This window comes from Sus scrofa, chromosome 15 (assembly GCF_054392235.1).
Source record: "Sus scrofa isolate SSC_HxYL_T2T_F1_AM1 chromosome 15, Sscrofa_HxYL_maternal_Yorkshire_Landrace_v2.0, whole genome shotgun sequence".
In the NCBI taxonomy this organism is placed as follows: Eukaryota; Metazoa; Chordata; class Mammalia; order Artiodactyla; family Suidae; genus Sus; species Sus scrofa.
In genome coordinates this window covers 91,174,044-91,191,767 of record NC_139397.1, presented here as the reverse complement: position 1 = coordinate 91,191,767, position 17,724 = coordinate 91,174,044, and the positions used below count along the sequence as shown (strand labels likewise).

Here is a 17,724-nt window from a genome sequence, read left to right as displayed (position 1 = left end):
TCTGAGCCACGTCTGTGACCTACACCCTAGCTTATGGCAATGTCAGATCCTTAACCTACTGATAGAGACCAGGGATCAAACCCCAGTCCTCAGGGATGCTAGTTGGGTTCGTTAACCACTGAGCCATGATGGGAACTCCTGGGACTACTAATTTTTAATAGATGCATTAGATAAAAACTACAGATAAAACTTTTATGTGATTTCCTTCAGAATCCTATTTTATTAAATCATATCGTGAAATATTTATTTCAATTGCACTTAATCCTCATCTTCTAAAACGTTAAGTACTGTCTACCTCCTATTTAAAAAAAGTGGTTGCTAGATTCAAAAATTTTTTTTCCAGCTGGCTATACATTTCAACCTCGTTAAACTAATAGTTAATAGTTTAGCTTCATTAAACTAATGAAATGAAAGGAGCTCTAATTTTTATTTGAAATCTTTATTATTCTCCAAAGGATAATGCTAGAGAACAATATATGCACTTAAATATAAATGCTATTATTTAAATAAACAATAACAGGACTAGATAGCAGTAGTAATTAGAAGTAATTAGTAGTAGGACTAATTAAGCCAATATAACTAATGTTTTTATAATTCTTCTTTGATATAGCAATTTATGTTTTAAAACTCTATATTGGATATTTAAATTTTATAGGCCTTGTTATTGAATATTCTTAAGATTTGTAAACATATTTTAAAAGAACATAAATACAAAGTACTAATTATACAGATGTTATCTGTATTTAATAAAAAAAAAGTTTTCTTCTATCTCATGATGTAGTAGGTTATTTTTAACCTTTCTGTTTTCTTTTCCAATAATATTGCCCTGAACTGCCTAGAGCCTTAAAAACATCCATTTTTTTCTTTCATGTAGTAGTAAAACTGAATGCAGTCAAACGTAAATTCATTTTGACTTGCAGCTCTGCTATTATCAAGTCCACATTACAGAAGTTTATAGACTGAATAGAATTTGTCAAGATTTACATTTGCACTCTCCACTGAATCTGCAGAAGATGAGCAAAGGCTAGTTTTTATTTGGATAAGATAACAACAATCCTTTGTTTTGAGTTTTCTACAATTTTCTTAAAATGTAGAAAGTCAAGAAAATGATTTGAAACTCCATTTTCAAATTAAAATTTTTAAGAGTGGGTAAGCATTTTTTGTTGCCATTATTTCATGAATTTTGGTATATTGTAGAAAGCACGATAATAGGTAAGATTTGACAGAGTGAGCTCTATGACATAAGGCGCTATACTGGGTTGAATCATGTCCCCCACTTCTCCCAAAAGTCATGCCCACCTGGAACCTGTGAATGTCACCTTATTTGGAAATAGGGTCTAGGTTAAAAGGAGGCCATGCTTGGAGTTCTGGTCATGGCTCAGTGAAAATGAATCTTACTAGTATCCATGAGGATGCAGGTTCAATTCCTGGCCTCGCTCAGTGGGTTAAGGATCTGGAGTTACTGTGAGCTGTGGTGTAGATTGCAGACACGGTGGACCTGCCCTACACCTGGGCAAGCTGCTAAGAAAGCCTGAGTGTTCTCTCCTTTGGTGCTGGCAAGAGATGCAAACCACACAAGCCCCTACTCATACTAGGAACCCCTACATCTGAAACTGACAGCACAAACAGCCTGAACCAAGCCAGGACACAGATTGGGACTTGAACCCACATGCCAGGACTCAAACACAGCCTAGACCCAGATTGGGACTTGAATCCATGGTTTTAAATTAAAATCACTCACACTGTGTCTGGACTCACTGAGGTTCAGATTCTTCATGTCTCTGCGCAGAAGGAATTCAGCGAGAGACAAAGTGACGGGCAAGAATTAGATTTATTAGGATAGGGCACTTGTGAGAGATAAAAGTGGACAGGCAAGGAAGCTCTGCTCTGAGGATCCAGTGGGCTATGGTTTTGTCCTCCAAGGGGAATGGGGGTTGGAAAAACCTGTCTCTTCATTTCTGGGAATAGCAGCTCCTCCTTGGAATCTGGTAAGTTCTGTATTCAAATCAGCAGAAGGGTGGTTGGTCCTCAAACTCCTGCCCTTGGTCTGAATCTGAATGCAGGCCTCATCCCACCCCTTACCCAACGACCTGAGGCAATTCTCACACTTCCACTAGTCAAGCAAGCTTGATGGCTTTTTTGAGCAATTTATTTACTTATGGTGATCTCCCAGTGTCCCCTAAGTTTCCCTTGTTATCTGTAGTCCTTTATTGGGACTTCTAAAACTACCTGTGCCTACTCCATCCCTATCACATCCACCCCATCTCCTCACATCCCCTCATCACGATAAAACCCCAAGCCAGTATTTCTCCTTTCCTGGCTCTCCGAAGGCGTTGCTGTGGCTGTGGTGTAGGCCGCAGCTACAGCTCCCATTCAACCCCTAGCCTGGGAACCTCCATATGCTGCAGGTGCAGCCCTCAAAAGACAAAAAAAAAAAAAAAAGCAGGACATGCTGAAGGAGGGTCGGCCCTCAATCCAATATGACTGGTGTCCTTATAGGAGGAAATTTGCACACAGATGCGCGCGTGCGTACACACACACACACACACGCAAAGATGGCCATGGGGAGATGGAGGCAAAAATTGGAGTGATGAAGCCACAAGCCAAGGAATGCTCAGGATGGCTGGAGCCATGAGAAACTGGGAGACAGGCATGACGCAGATCATGCCCTAGAACCTCAGAGAGCATGGCCCCAGGGACAGCTTGATTTCAGACTTACAGTCTCCAGAATTGCGATGAATAATTCTTTGTGTTAAGCCACTTGGTTGGCAGTATATTGTTACGACAGCCCTAACAGCTTCATGCAGAGGCTGATGCATCAGTTCTCAAATTTCCCCACAGGACATTTTAGTACCTTGGTACCTTGCTCAGTTCCACAGAGCCAAAAAGGGAATGATATTGTAATGTATGTTCCTTTGCATGACATGCCCAGACTGATTTTGGGCACACCATTTTCAACTGAACACTGGTGTTTGGAGGCAGTGGTTTGGAGGCAGTGGTTTAGAGGCATTTCTGTGTCGAATCCCAGACTTGTGAGATTCAGTCTCTGTATGTGTTTTCATAATCACTTCCTCTGCCATGTCCAATCCAAAATTATTTTGTGCATATTGTACAGCGTGCTCTGGTTTGGCCATTTTCCTCCCTAATCCAGCTGTGTGTGTCTTTCCTTCCGTCAGTAAAACAACCCATCATTTAGTCTTCTATTTCAGTGCTATCTGGGTCATGCCTCTGATATCACAGTCATTCCCATTTTCATAATCTGAACTTTCAGAAAATGTTATCACAATATTCACAACACTAAAAATTAACCTAAGGGGGAGGGGGAGGGAGTGGGGTGGTTGGGGGCTTGAGGTTAACAGACACAAACTATTGCCTTTGCAATGGATTAGCGATGAGAGCCTGCTGTATAGCACTGGGAACTATGTCCAGTCACTTACGATGGAGCATGAAAAAGTGAAAAAATAGAATGTGTACATGTATGTGTAACTGGGTCACAATGCTGTATAGTAGAAAAAAATTGTATTGGGGAAATAAATAACTATTAAAAATAATAAAAATTTAAAAAAGTAAAAAAAAAAAAAATAACCTAGCATTATCTCTGCAATAAGAGACTGAGTCCATCTTGATGTTTGACTACCAATAGCTTTAGGCCTTATCCCTTCCTCTCCCCAGCTGCCCTACACCTGGGAAAGCTGCTAAGAAAGCCTGAGTGCTCTCTCCTTTGGTACTGGCAAGAGACGCAAACCACACAAGCCTCTACTCATACCAGGAAGGCCTACCTCCACCCCATCCCCTCACCACAATAAAACCCTCATCATATCCTCTCATCACAATAAAACCCCCAAGCCAGTATTTCTCTTTTCCCAGCTCTCTCAAGGCATTCCAGCCTGCTTGAGAGGCCTGCCTTCCTCTCCCCAGAGACCTCAGTGATGTAAATAATTAATCTTTCCATAGCCTTTTGGTGTATACATTAATATCAATATCTAAACCAACTTTTGAGGGTGAGGATCTATCCGGATTATCCAAGGTGGCCACTATAATCTTATTACAAAGCACAACAGTTACTCCATATGCCAAGTCAGACACAGACCGTAAATCCCACGATCACACACACTTAACTCACATCACTTGAAATGAGCCAACAATGAGCTACCCACTACTGCAAATTGTGGTTGCCAATATCAGTGGTGATGGGAGAGGGAAATCAGAGATGATGACTACTAAGGACAGATAGGTCATGCTGTGTCCATTTGACACTAAAAACAGCACTGGTTCAGTCCCTATAGTTTTGGCCACTGTCTAGGTTTTGTACCAACCCCCATACTGCAATTCTGTCCCATCACTGGAACCCAGAACTTTTTGCATTCTTGGGAAGGATTTCCAGGACTCAGGACTTTCTTTCTTTTTAAGGGCCACACCTGTGGCATATGGAGGTTTCCAGGCTAGGGGTCTAATCGAAGCTATAGCTGCTGGCCTACACCATAGCCACAGGAGTGCAGGATCTGAGCCAAGTCTGAGACCTACACCACAGCTCACGGCAACGCTGGATCCTTAACCCACTGAGCAAGGCCAGGGATAGAACCTGCAACCTCATGGATGCCAGTCAGATTCATTAACTGCTGAGCCACGATGGGAACTCCGACACAGGACTTTCAATGCTAACACTAAGACCGTTTCAACGAGAGACCTTAAACAAGAACTGCTTGGCTGATTCTTATCTGGTTCCCAATGATGATGAATTATTATTGTTTTAGGCCATAAGTTTTGGGGTGACTTGTTATGCAGTAACAGATAACTAAAATAGCAACTCAAACAGCCTATGGGTTCCTGATTTTTTCCCTCAAACCTATTTTTCCCACAGTCTTCCCATCTCTTTACCTGACAGCCCCTTTCTTCCAGTTCTTCCGGTCAAAACCTTTATGGTCATTCTCGACTCCATTTTTTTTTCTCTCACATCCAACCATTCACCAATTTTGTTGGTTCTACCTTCAAAACATATCCAGATTCAGACCACCTCTCCTATCTTCCACTGCTCCTATCCCGCTTCAAGCCACAGTTTAGCTTATTTCAATCATCTCCTATCTGGTTTCCCTGCTTCCTCTTTTGGCCCCTGCCGTCTCCTTCCAACACAGTATCCAGAGTGACCCCAGTAAGATGTGCCTTAGATCCTGTCACTCCATTGCTCAAACCCTCTCAAGGTTTCCCATCTCTGCTATATAATAAAAGCCAAAGTCCTTACTCTGACTTATACAGCACAGTATGATCGGCTTCTCATTACCTCTTTATTTCCTCTAAGCCTCCCTCTTGATCACTCTGCCCAAGCCACACGAGTTTCCTTGTTCTTGTTTGGACCCGGTAAACACACTCTTGTCTTACAGCCATTGTACTTGCTGTTCCCTTTGCCTAACATGTGTTCCCTTTGCCTAATGGTTGTTTGTTTTGCTCCTTCACTTTCTGGAGGCTACCTCCTCAGTGAGGCCTTTCCTGCCCAGTCTACTTAAAATTTCAGCCCCTCGGCCTGACTCTTCCTATTTTCCTTCCTTCCTTTATTTTCCTTAAAGTACTTTTCATTATCCATCATACCATACCTTCTACATACTTATCTTGTTGTTTGTCTCCCCACTGAAATGAAAGTTCCATGAGAGCAAGGATTCCTATCTGTTTTGTTCATTGTGTTTCTCCTAGAGCCTAGAGAACAGTGCCTGAAACATAGCAAACTCTCAAGAAATATTGTCCAATGGACAGTCATCATAGTCTACACACTGTATACTGATTTTCAAATATAGAATTGGTACCTTGGAAAATAACAGAAGGCAATCATGGTTTAATTGATTGATGCGGAACAGAAAGTAAGTGCTATCAACCTTAAGGAGGTGAACGTATGATGCAGCGGTTTGGAGGTGAGTGGAGAAGTATAAAGAAGGGAAGGGATACCAGTATCTTCATCCTACAAAACATCAAAGCCAAGAGATACTCACTCTGGTGGTTGGAAAAAGAAGTAAAGTTATAAGCATGACATTGAAAGTTACAGGCATAATAGATAGAACTGAAAACAATGAGTTCACTAAAGGAACATGAGAGAAAGATGGGAGTGATGATGTCAAGTCATAGCTGTACGTCAACCGATAATATTGGCAATATAAGTCATGGCCTGATTTCCCTAGAAAACAGAGCCTGAGGCAAAGCTTAAGGGCTCAGGCTTTCTCAGGAGGTACAATCCCAGCTCTGAGAGGGTTAGAAATGGGGAAGACAGGCAGGGCTGCAAATACCAGGTGATGAATTACTGCACCGGCCACTGGTTCATAAAGTGCTATGAATAACCATAGCTGGTCCCTCAGTGGGTGATCACTCAGGCTCAAAGAACCCTTTTGGATAGGCTGGATGGAAATACTGTGCCCAGAACAATCCATCGGAGGGAGAAAGGAAAAGAAAATCTGCCTTTGTCTTTTCTCTCCCATTGGTCAAAATTTCCTGCCTGGAGAGTTTACTCTCCCCCATGTACAGGTTGTGTCACTTGGCCCCTGTTGCAGCCAGTAGGGAAGCAGATCTGGGCATGTGGCCTGGTGGCATCCTGTGGTGGAAACAGAAGGTCAGACTTAGTCCATGACCACAGGGATGGCCTGGGCCAGGCAAGCTGAGACACCAGGAGAAAGGTGAGTCTGAGGAAATCTGAGGAATCACATACCATGTATCTGGAACAGTGTCCACATCTGATAAATTAAGAGACATAGATGTAAGTATGTTTTTGAGGTAAGAAGGAAACTATCAAAAGAATAATACCAGAGAAGAATTAAACTGGTTGCCTCTGGGATGGGGAAGAGGTTGGAGAGTAGAATGTTGCCTGTTATTATTATTAGCTCTTCAGGACTATTTTAAAAATGAATTACATTGATAAAATTTTTTTTCCAAAAAACAAACAAAAAAACAAAAAAAATTTTTTTTCAAGGGGACCCTCCTACACTGTTGGTGAGAATTTTTTTTTCCACTGTATAGCATGGGGACCAAGTCACACATACATGTATACATACTTTTTCTCCTATTGTTGTGTTGCGATATAAGTATCTAGACATAGTTCTCACTGGTACACAGCAGGATCTCATTATAAATCCATTCCAAGAGCAATAGTTTGCATCCGTTAACCCCAAGCTCTCGATCCCTCCCACTTCCTCCTTCTACCCCCGGGCAGCCACAAATCTAATCTCCAAGTCCATGATTTTCTTTTCTGTGGAAAAGTTCATTTGTGCTGTGTGTTAGATTCCAGTTATAAGTGATATCATATGGTATTTGTCTTTCTCTTTCTGACTTATTTCACTCAGTGTGAGAGTCTCTAGTTCCATCCATGTTGCTGCAAATAGCATTATGTTGTTCTTTTTTTATGGCTGAGTAGTATTCCATTGTGTATATATAGCACATCTTCCTAATCCAATAGTCTGTCAATGGACATTTGGGTTGTTTCCATGTCTTGGCTATTGTGAATAGTGCTGCAATGAACATGCAGGGTGTATGTGTCTTTTTTAAGTAGATTTTTGTCTGGATATATGCCCAAGAGTAGGACTGCTGGTTCATATGGTAGTTATATGTATAGATTTCTAAGATACTTCCATACTGTTCTCCAGAGTGGCTGTACCAGCTTACATTCCCTTTGGTGAGAATTAAATTGTTACAACCACTATGGAAAACAATATGGAGGCGCCTCAGAAAACTAAATATAGAATGACCATATAAGATCCAGCAATCCCACTCCTGGGCATATATCCAGACAAAACCTAATTCAAAAAGATATATGCACCCCTACGTTCATTGCAGCACTATTTACAATAGCCAAGACATGGAAGCATCCTAAATGTCCATTGACAGATAAATGGATTAAGAAGATGTGGTACATATATATACAACCAAATATTACTTAGACATGAAAAAGAATGAAATAATGTCATTTGCAGCAACATAAAGCAACAAGAAATTATCATATTAAGTGAAGTCAGAAAGAGAAAGACAAATATCATACGGTATCACTTATATGTGGAATCTAAAATATGGCACAAATGAACCTAACTACAAAACAGAAACAGACTCACAGACATAGAGACAGACTTGTGGTTGCCAAGGGGGAGAGGGAGGCAGTGCGATGGACTGGGAGTTTAGGGTTAGTAGATGCAAACTGTTCCATTTAGAATGGTAAGCATTGAGGGCCTACTGTATAGCACAGGGAACTATATCCAGTCTCTTGGGAGAGACCATGATGAATGACAATATAAGAAAGACAATGTATGTATATGTATGACTGGGTCACTTTGCTGTAGAGCAAAAATTGGTATAGCCTTGTAAACAAGTACACTCTAGCGAAAATTAAAAAATATTTTTCAAAACCTCACCAACTAGGTTTTATCACTCCCTTTTCCCAAATTCTTCAATAACATCCTGTTGCTTTGGGTTTAATTAAAACACATGAACAAGTTATTTCCAGTGGAAATATTAGCTCACACTGCAAGTTAATATTCTTACTATCTATTTGGTTTAAATTTGTTCTGTTATAAATGTACTATTCAAATACCAGTGACTGTACTAACCCTGTCACAGGTACAGTATTTAAAGGGAAAAAGTGCAGTTGCCCATGTTGAATTATGGGCTTCAGTTCTGAATGAAAGCCTGACCCTCAGGGACCTGCAGACCTCTCCTGGCTCTCTGCAGGCTGTTCCCTCTCTTTCTGCTCAAGCCATATTGGCCACCTTTCTGTTCCTTGGACCCCCTCATTCTTCCATCTCATGGCTGTTGCACAAAATGCTCCTTTTACTGCCCCCCCCGCTTCATCCCTCCATACACCAAGTCCGGTCTTTAAACTGGGCTTCAGATATCCACATGTTACCTACATGATGTCTGCATTTTTTTTTTATAATGCCTATCATATAATTTGACTTAACATCTTCCTTTAAATAATTTGTTCAACTTAAAAACATTTATTTTACAAGGAAATTTTACCTGACAACAAAAATGGAAAACCAGTATCATAAATTGCATGTCACCTGTCATAAACTGCACAAAACCGTAAAATAAATAAATAATAAGGATAATAATACTGTATCTCTCTGTACCACTAGTGGCCCATGGAACATGCTTTGCAACACCCTAGTTTAGTTACCTTTTTCCCCTTTGTCTTTGAGTTATTAGCTTAAACAGCGCCTTTTTTTTTTTTTTCGGTGAAATCTCTAATTCCCTGGATAGGAGCAAGCTCCTCTGTTGTGCACTTACACAGCTCCTGGGCCATTGCTGAATAACACTTGTGAGCTTTGAGCACCTGTGGTTGTGTATTTGTGGAATTACGTTTAAATATCTGCCTCCCCAACTGGGCTTAAGCTTCATGAGAACAGGACTTGTGTTAATTTTGCTCACCTCACATCATCTCCTTGTATCTCCAGTGTGTAAGTGTAATCCATTGTTACTGCTTGAAACAGCTTATGGAATTAAGTGAATGCCTGTATGAGACTGTCACCTGACATTAACCAACTGCTTTTGTTTTCATGCCCACCCATCCATCTTCTTCTTCTCTCTCTCTCTTTTTTTTTTTTTTGGCTTTTTAGGGCCACACCCGAGGCATATGGAGGTTCCCAGGCTAGGGGTCAAATTGGAGATACAGCTGCTGGCCATGACCACAGCCACAGCCTCAGCAACGCAGGATTCATCCATGGGTATGGAAATAGAAGAAGTTGGTTAATGTCAGGAGAGAGTCTCATACAGATATTCACTTATTACTCCATATGCCTCGGGTTGCTGTGGCTGTGGCCGTGGCCGTGGCCAGCAGCTGTAGCTCCAATTTGCCTACATCACAGCTCAAGGCAATTGCCGGATCCCTGCCCCACTGAGTGAGGCCAGGGATAGAACCTGCATTCTCATGGATACTAGTCGGATTCATTTCTACTGTGCCACAGGGGGAACTCCCCATTCATCTTCTAACTACAACTGAGTGTCTTCAAATTCTTTCTGAAAGTAAGCAGGGTAAAAGTATGTAATGTAGGAATGAATGAGCAGAGGAATGTTGGGAAGAGGGTGGCCTGCAGTGGCAAATTAGAATTACCAGAAATGGCTGCAATAGAGCCATTTGAGCATGACAGAGAATATGACCAAGTCCCTCTGCACAAGGACACCCACCGGGATCCGTGTTCTTGTGCAGAGGGACTTGGTCATGCTCTCATTCAGAGGTGAGTCTAATTCCCTCCCCATTGAAACTAGGTTAGGCTTAGTAACTCACCTGAACCAACGTATGTGACTTCCAAGGCGGGTCAGAGAAGGCTTGAGGCTTCCACCTTTCTCTCTATGAATCTTCACTGACTGGCTGTCCCTCTCAGGACACTTCCTCACAGGGCCCAGGCCTGTGGTTGTCAGCTCCAGTCTAGGCATCAGGATGTGTGGGTGAGGCAGCCTCCAGATGGGTCCCGCCCCCAGGCACTTAAGTTTTCTCAGCTGAGGCCCCAGATGTTGTAGATCAGAGACAAGCCACCCTTATTTACCCTGCCCGATTCCTGATCCACAGAATCTGTGAGCATAATAAGATAACTATTGTTTTATGCCACTAAGTTTTGTGGTGGTTTTTACATAGTAATAGATAACCTGAATAGAGTTTGGTAACTTGAAGTGGAATTCTTTCATAACAAAATCCCAAACCATAAGTCATTGGCTTTTTTTTTTTCTTGTCTCTTTCTTTCTTTCTGATTTTTATTTTTTTCCACTATAGCTGGTTTACAGTGTTCTGTTAATTTCTACTGTACAACAAAGTGACCCCCCCACACACACATATACATTCTTTTTCTCACATCCTAAGTGTCCTAGAATGGAATACTACTTAGCCATAAAAAGAACAAAATAATGCCATTTGCAGCAACATGGATGGAGCTAGAGACTTTCATACCAAATGATGTAAGTTGGAAAGCCATTGGATTTTCACTGGGAAGCAGGAAGAAGCTTGTGGAAATAAAGGAAGACCAATGAAATGAGAACAAGCAAAGGCTATTTATTCAAAACTTGCTATAACAAGGGACCCAGACACCCTCACTTGTGTTTTGGCAGAAAATCAAACGCAGGCAGAGGAGTGGGACAGTTTTGGAGTGGATAAGAGGAGAAGACTTTGGGTATGCCCTGATTGGAGGCTGCTGGCATGGGCAGACTAACTAGACTAACTAGAAGTGGGAAATCCTAGGTTAGGATAAACATTTGGCTTTCTTTGCCTGGTCCTAAGTTGGAAGCATGGACAAAAAATTAAGGAAGCTGTCAGTTATCAATCAAGTCCTGGTCATTTTGGGGCCAGTTGTCATAGGAGCTATATTTTTGTGGATTGTTGCTAGAGACAGCTGTCTTTCTATAGTCTGTCTTATAGAAGGCTGGCTTTCTGGGCTGGTTACTATAGGCAATAGGTTAGCTTCCTGGGCTGGTTGCTGCAGATTGTGAGTGAGATTTCCATGTTTACATATTATTTGGCCATTATCTGTATTTCAGTCTCTTAAGGTCCAGTGGCCTTGAGACATCAGTGAAATATGGATGGACCTTGAGAAGACAGTCAGTGAAAGCTCAAGGGACAAGGAGGAAATTATTGGAAGACGAAAAAGAGATGACCTTGCCTAGTTGTAGCAAAAGATTTAAGCTATGCCACCATCTGCAGTAACACAAAACATAGAAAACATACTGAATGAACTAGTGGATTTGGCTAAGGAGATTTCCTGGCAGAAAGCTGAACGTGTCAACTGGTTTCTTTTAGTTACTGATGACAAAATATAGCCATGTTCAATTTTTCAGCAACATTTAGAGGAAGTATAGAGCTCTCAAGTCAGTCTTTCCTATCAGCAAAACATTCTTCAAGTAAGAAAGACCCTCAGTGCAAATGTCCAATCTAGGGTGCCATCAGGAAGACACGATCTCAGAGTAAAGAGGAAGCCAATGATGTGACTTCAATACTTTTTTTTAAGACCTTAGAAAGATTTGAGATGGTGCCACATGAACCTTTTCAGATAGATATGTGAGCATCATATAGTAGTTGTTATTTTATGGCATTAAATCTTGGAGAGGGGAGTTCCCATTGTGATTCAGCAGTAACGAACCTAACTAGTATCCATGAGGACATGGGTTCGATCCCTGGCCCTGCTCAGTGGGTTAAGGATTCGGCATTGCTGTGAGCTGTGGTGTATGTACGTCACAGGTGCAGCTTGGATCCTGTGTTGCTATGGCTGTGGGGTAGGCCAACGGTTACATCTCCAATTGGACCCCTAGCCTGGGAACTTCCAAATGCTGTGGGTGCAGCCCTAAGAAAAAAGTTGGAGTGGTTCTACTAAGCAACAGATACACCAGAACACCTGGCTATATACACAAGTGTTCCTAAGAGTCGTGCCATTTTCAAGCAGGAAAGATCCTTATGAGATCATCCAGTCCTACTCCTTCAGGTTTCAGATAAAGAAACTGACCCTCAGAGAGTGGCATGACTTGCCTAAAGTCATGCCATTTGTTGGTAGCAGACAGAGAGTCTGAACTCCTTTCCGCTGCAGTATAGATGTGTGCACCATACAGATCAGTCACCTATGAACTGTAACAGCATCAGCTGCCCTTCAGCAAAGTTCCAGCTCTCTAGAGGGGAAAGCTCTTGACTGTGGGTAAACCTTTAAGCTGAGGCTCCCCATTGGGCTTATTTACAGAGTCAGCCCTCTACATGGGTCGTGTGACGAGGCTGGCCCACTTGTTTCTTCCTTTTTCAATCTTCCCTGCTCTCTCTCCCTCTTCTCCCTGTGGCTTCTCCCACGCTGCTTTTTCAGCACTGTGTATTGAAACCTCAGTGAATGGCCCTGAGGTGCATAGATTACACCTGTAGTTCATGGGCCCCAGCCTCACAAAGGAGTGGAAGGGATCATCCAGCTGGCTGGTGGTTACCAGAGGAGCTCAGGACACAAAACAGAAGCAGAACACCTCATCCACAAAGACACTCCTGAAATAGCTCATCAGTCACCAGGGGTTTTAAGGAATTATATTTGGAAAGACTTTAAGCTCCCTCTCATTTGTAGATGAGGAAACTGATCTCAGAGACGGGAAATGATTTGTCTGTGATCGGTCACCCAGGGCTTTGTGCCTCTGTGTGGACCTCGGAGCTGAAACTGCCCCACATCAAAATAGGCAATTGTATTTTTTTCTCCTTAAAGATCTTACCTGTGGACGTTTACTATTAAAATCACTGGTAATTTTTTCCAATCACAGATTTGGACTGCAGAGATAGTGGCATTAAATTGTAGGGTTTAACGGAGCCTATGCCTCTTAAGATTGGTACTTTAGGTGGATACAAAAGGAGGCAAATATAAATGAAGGCACATTTTATGCAGGAAAAGAAATCATACAGAAAGAAACAGTGCAGGAACTCAGGTTTTTAAAGCCTAGGCTGGTAAGGTATTTGGGGTTGTTCAAACCAAAGCGTAGAGGTTGGTAATTAGTCATGCTCCAACAAGGAGCTGGAAGTGAAATGGAATCATTAAGTTTGGACTTAGTAAAACTGTTGGTTTTGGCTCTACATTTCTGGTTTTGTCTATGTTTTCTAGAAAACTTTCACATTTCTCAGAAAGAGAGAGGAGTGATTAAACATGCAGATGGAAGATTGGAGCCCCAAAAGGCAAAATTATATGATCAAGTCAAGGACTGGCCCATTTAAATCACATTTCTGCTTTTGGATTATGACTCCTTTTAGATGTAATTAAATTTTGTATCCACAAAAATGAGTACATTAAGAACTTTGCATAAAATGCCCATTCAGCGTCCCCATGTTCATCAACTTTTTAGTCAAATATATTAAGATAAATACAGACAACAGAATACCATAAAGCGGTTAAAATGACAAACTTCATCTTCTGTGTTTTGAAATGGAAAAATGAACATCACTGAAAGGGTTCAAGAAGTAGACCACAGAACATTTGCATATAAATAGTATAATCTTGTCTATATAAAGCAATTATTTGTACGATACGTATAGAAATAGCAGCAGATTTTTTTTCCTGAATGCCTATTTTAAGTTATTTAACCTATATTGTTATATTTAATCCCCTCCAACAACCCTATAAATTAGGTACTATTATTATATCCATTTTGTAAATGAGGAAACCAAGCCTTTGGGAGTTAGGTAGTTTGATTGAAATCATATAGTTAGGTGCAGTTTACAAACTCAAGAGAAGACACATGCACAGAGACACACACACACTCAAACTGGAAGCCACATGAGGTTAGGAACCAGCTATTCAGTATCAAGGACAGGGCCAGGAACACTGCAGGAGATCAATAAAAATGTGTGGATTGACTGAAGAAACCAAAATGTTAACAGTGGTTATTTATGAAGGGTAAGCTTAAAGTAGTCCTTTATTTTTTTTTTCCTACTTCATGTGTTTTTTAAAAATCAATTTGGATTTTAATGATTTGTGTGTTTGTAGAACACGGGTAATATTCAACAAATATCCACCTGCATCGCTATATTTTCCATCCCCCCAAGCATTTAGGTGTGTTTACTGGGCCAACTCTCACCAAAGGGAAGTGGGTGGAAACAATGTGTCTCCTTCAGTTAGAGGCAGTTGTGAGTCAAAGACTATTGGGGGCCATCCTTTATGCTGGCTACCATGGAGACCAGGAACTCTCCAGCGGTGTGGCTAAGACTCAGACTGCCTGTGTCATCTTGTGGGGTAAATGAGGATGAATTGCATGTTGCTGTTTGTTTTATGATTTTCTGAATTATCTTGTTGGTTTATTCATTTATTGCTTTTACTGCCCTTCTAGAATGTTAGCCTCCTGAGAGCAAAAAGCTGGTCTGTCCTGGCATCCCTAGATGCATATGACTGCCATATGAGAAAAGCCCCATAAGTTGTGGAATAAATGAATAACTTAGTGACTGAAATCCTCTGGGTACCTGAATATGGGCAAAGCTGGCAAGCAGTGATGGAGTGTTCCATAGCAGCATCCTAAGAGGATACAGTTTTTGGGGTGACAACTCATTCTGAGGACTCCAGCAGACAGAGCCTAGGAGGAGCTGGAAAGGTGACACCATATGACATCTTTTAAAGCGATGTAATTCACAGTTGCCTCAGGAGGACTCGGCAGGAACTGATATCTGCCTCTGGAAGCACTGTGTGATCCATCAGTTAGGATAATTGGTTTAGTTACTGTAACAGACAGTGAATGGCTTAAACAAGATGGTTTATTTCTCTCTTTTATAGAAGTCTAGCTGGTAGGCAGCCCAGGAAGTTGGGCTGCTCTTCTTCAAGTACAGGGATTCCTATTCCTTCTGCTTTGTTTTTCCAAAGTCTTCCAGGGTGTTGCCCTTACCTTTATGATGGAGCTGGATGCCCAGCACCATATCTGCATTCCAGCCTCAGAAAGGAGGTAAAGAAGAAGGAGAGCATGTGCAACTTTCTTTTAAGCATGTTACTCAGAAGTGGCATGTATCACTTAGGCTCACATCCCATTGGTGGGAACTTAGTCTTATGGCTATACTTAACTACAAGGGAGGCTGGGATATGTAGTCCTAGATGGACATCCATATGCCTCCCTAAAACTTTCTTACTATAAGGAAGAAAGGAAAGATGGATGCTGGGGGACAATTAGTAGTCTCTCACCTATGAGTAAGCATCAGAGCTGATGCTGAGAAACTCTTTGTCCAAATCCTTAGGATCTGTATATGTGACTCCACTATTTTTATTTTTTTTTGACAAGTTGTGTCACAAGGTGTGATAATCACCCTCTAAAATGATCTCCAAAGAGTTCTGCCTTCTGGTATTGAAATCCTTATGCAACCCCCTTGTCTTGAGTAACCTTCCTCAAGTGAATAGCAGGTGGAAGGGCTGTCACTTCTGTGAATATATTATAATATGTGTACTTCCATCTTTCTAGTAAACTTTATTGCCTTCCCAGTTTGCATGTTTTGGTGAAGCAATTGGCCATATTGGAGAGACCCATGTATCAAGAAACAGTGGGCAGTCTCCAGATTTCAGCCAACAAAGAACTCTCAGTCCAACAGCCCCCAGAGAACTGAGTCCTGCCAACAATCTTTTATGCTTGGAAGCATATTCTTCATCAGTCAACCCTTCTGATGAGACCCCAATCCTGGGCAACACCTTGATTGCAGCCTTATGTGAGACCCTAAAGCAGAGGCAATAACTAAGCTCTGTCTAGACTCCTGGTGCACAGAATCTGTGAGATAATAATGTGTGTTGTTTCAAACCTTTTTGTTGTCATTCACTAAGGGGCCTCTTAAAGTACCCCTAAATCAGCTATGGATAGTTTACACTTGGAGGCAGAGGAAGAGGTCATTCACTGGAGAAATTTTTGGAGCTATTCTCATTTATGTTACAAGCGTCCCTGGTACTGGTAATTCCCGGCAACTTCCTGTAATTCCAAATAATTCAAAGAAATGTTACAAAATCATGTCCTGCTTGGAGAAAACAGCCCTGAGATGCACCTTGAGCAAGAAAGATTTGGTGGAGGAGAAGAGAGGTGGCTGAGGAGGTTGACAGTGAAGCCAGAGTTGAAGACTCTGGGCTTAGATAAACATCTACAACTTCCCAAGTTTTGGCCTCTACAGAGAAGCCCTACAGTATCTTTAAAAAGCTATTTTAGCCACACAAAGGTTTGAAGCAATCGTGCTTATGTTTTGGAAGTGCCGTCATAGCATTTCTGCAGCATGGAGTGTATGTGTATTTTTCACTCTTAGTCATAGAGTTTATATGTGCCCTAAGATAATTCGTTATTAATCATCCAATGACAGTAAAAAAAAAAAAAAAAAAAAGCTGCTCAGCTAAGTATTCCTTTGAAGAAAACAGATGTTGTTAAAAGTCACTGTTCCACTTTCTGGGGAAAATTCTACTAACATATAAAATACGATTCATGACACAAAACTGTAAACCTTTTGTGTGTATTAAATAAAAGAACAGTTGTCCACATAATTTTATATAAGGCACAGAAGAATCACTCTGTAATTAAGACTACTGCCATCTTCTCATTAGGCGTTAAAGGTTCTCAAGCAAGTCTCTCGATCAGGTGAGGGATTTCAGCCAAGTGGCCTGTCCATTCTCTGTTTCCCCAGAGAGTAGCTTGTGAGAAATGTGTGAGGCTTAAGTTTGCTTATTTCCCATAAGTTAGTCTTATATGTTATTCAGTGTACAATTTTCTAAACTAGTGGTTCTCAAATGTTAGTAGGCCTCAGAATCATCTGCAGGACTTAGTAAAACACGGATTGTTGGGCCCCAGGTGCAGTGTGTCTGATTTGGTAACTTGGAATTGGACCCAAGAAACTACATTTCTAACAAGTTCCCAAGCGATGCTAATGCTGCTGGTCTGGGGACCACACAGTCTTGAACGCTCAGCCCTGGGTAAAAACCTAACAGGAGCCTGAATGTTGCAGGTGGAGTCCATGGATTATTGTTTCTGAAAGCAGAAGTCCCACTTAAGGTATAAAATGGTTTATCACTGTTTCACCTAAAGTAATTTCTCTTTACTTTGTGTGTTGATAAGAATTTCATTGGTTGCTTTTTAGTTAGGTCTTTTATTACATTCATGTGTGTACATGTCTTATCTCCTTTAAGACTGTGAGCTCTTTGAAGGACTGTGTTCATCTTTGAATCCTCTATGTACCTTACATCTTGTAGACATCAAATAAAATGTCTGGTGAATTGAATTTGGTTATGTATACCTGCTTTGAATTTGTTTTGCCTGACTTTTCTGCGT

General features: G+C 41.3%; 1 protein-coding gene and 1 long non-coding RNA gene across 4 annotated transcripts in view; one reads left to right on the top strand and one right to left on the bottom strand.

Annotated features, from left to right (window-relative positions):
- LOC106506278 (uncharacterized) overlaps positions 1 to 17,724 on the top strand; it is a 144,957-nt gene that overhangs the window by 59,389 nt on the left and 67,844 nt on the right. Inside the window, exon 3 of one of the 2 annotated variants that reach the window (XR_014829529.1) lies at positions 14,782 to 16,786. The exons of the other annotated variant lie outside the window; for it this stretch is intronic. This is a non-coding gene — a long non-coding RNA (uncharacterized LOC106506278). Of the gene's footprint in view, positions 1 to 14,781; positions 16,787 to 17,724 lie in introns of those variants that run through there. 2 annotated transcript variants of the gene reach the window in all.
- Positions 1 to 17,724, bottom strand: part of ERICH2 (glutamate rich 2) — an 89,486-nt gene that overhangs the window by 42,761 nt on the left and 29,001 nt on the right. The gene's annotated exons all lie outside the window — the stretch shown is intronic.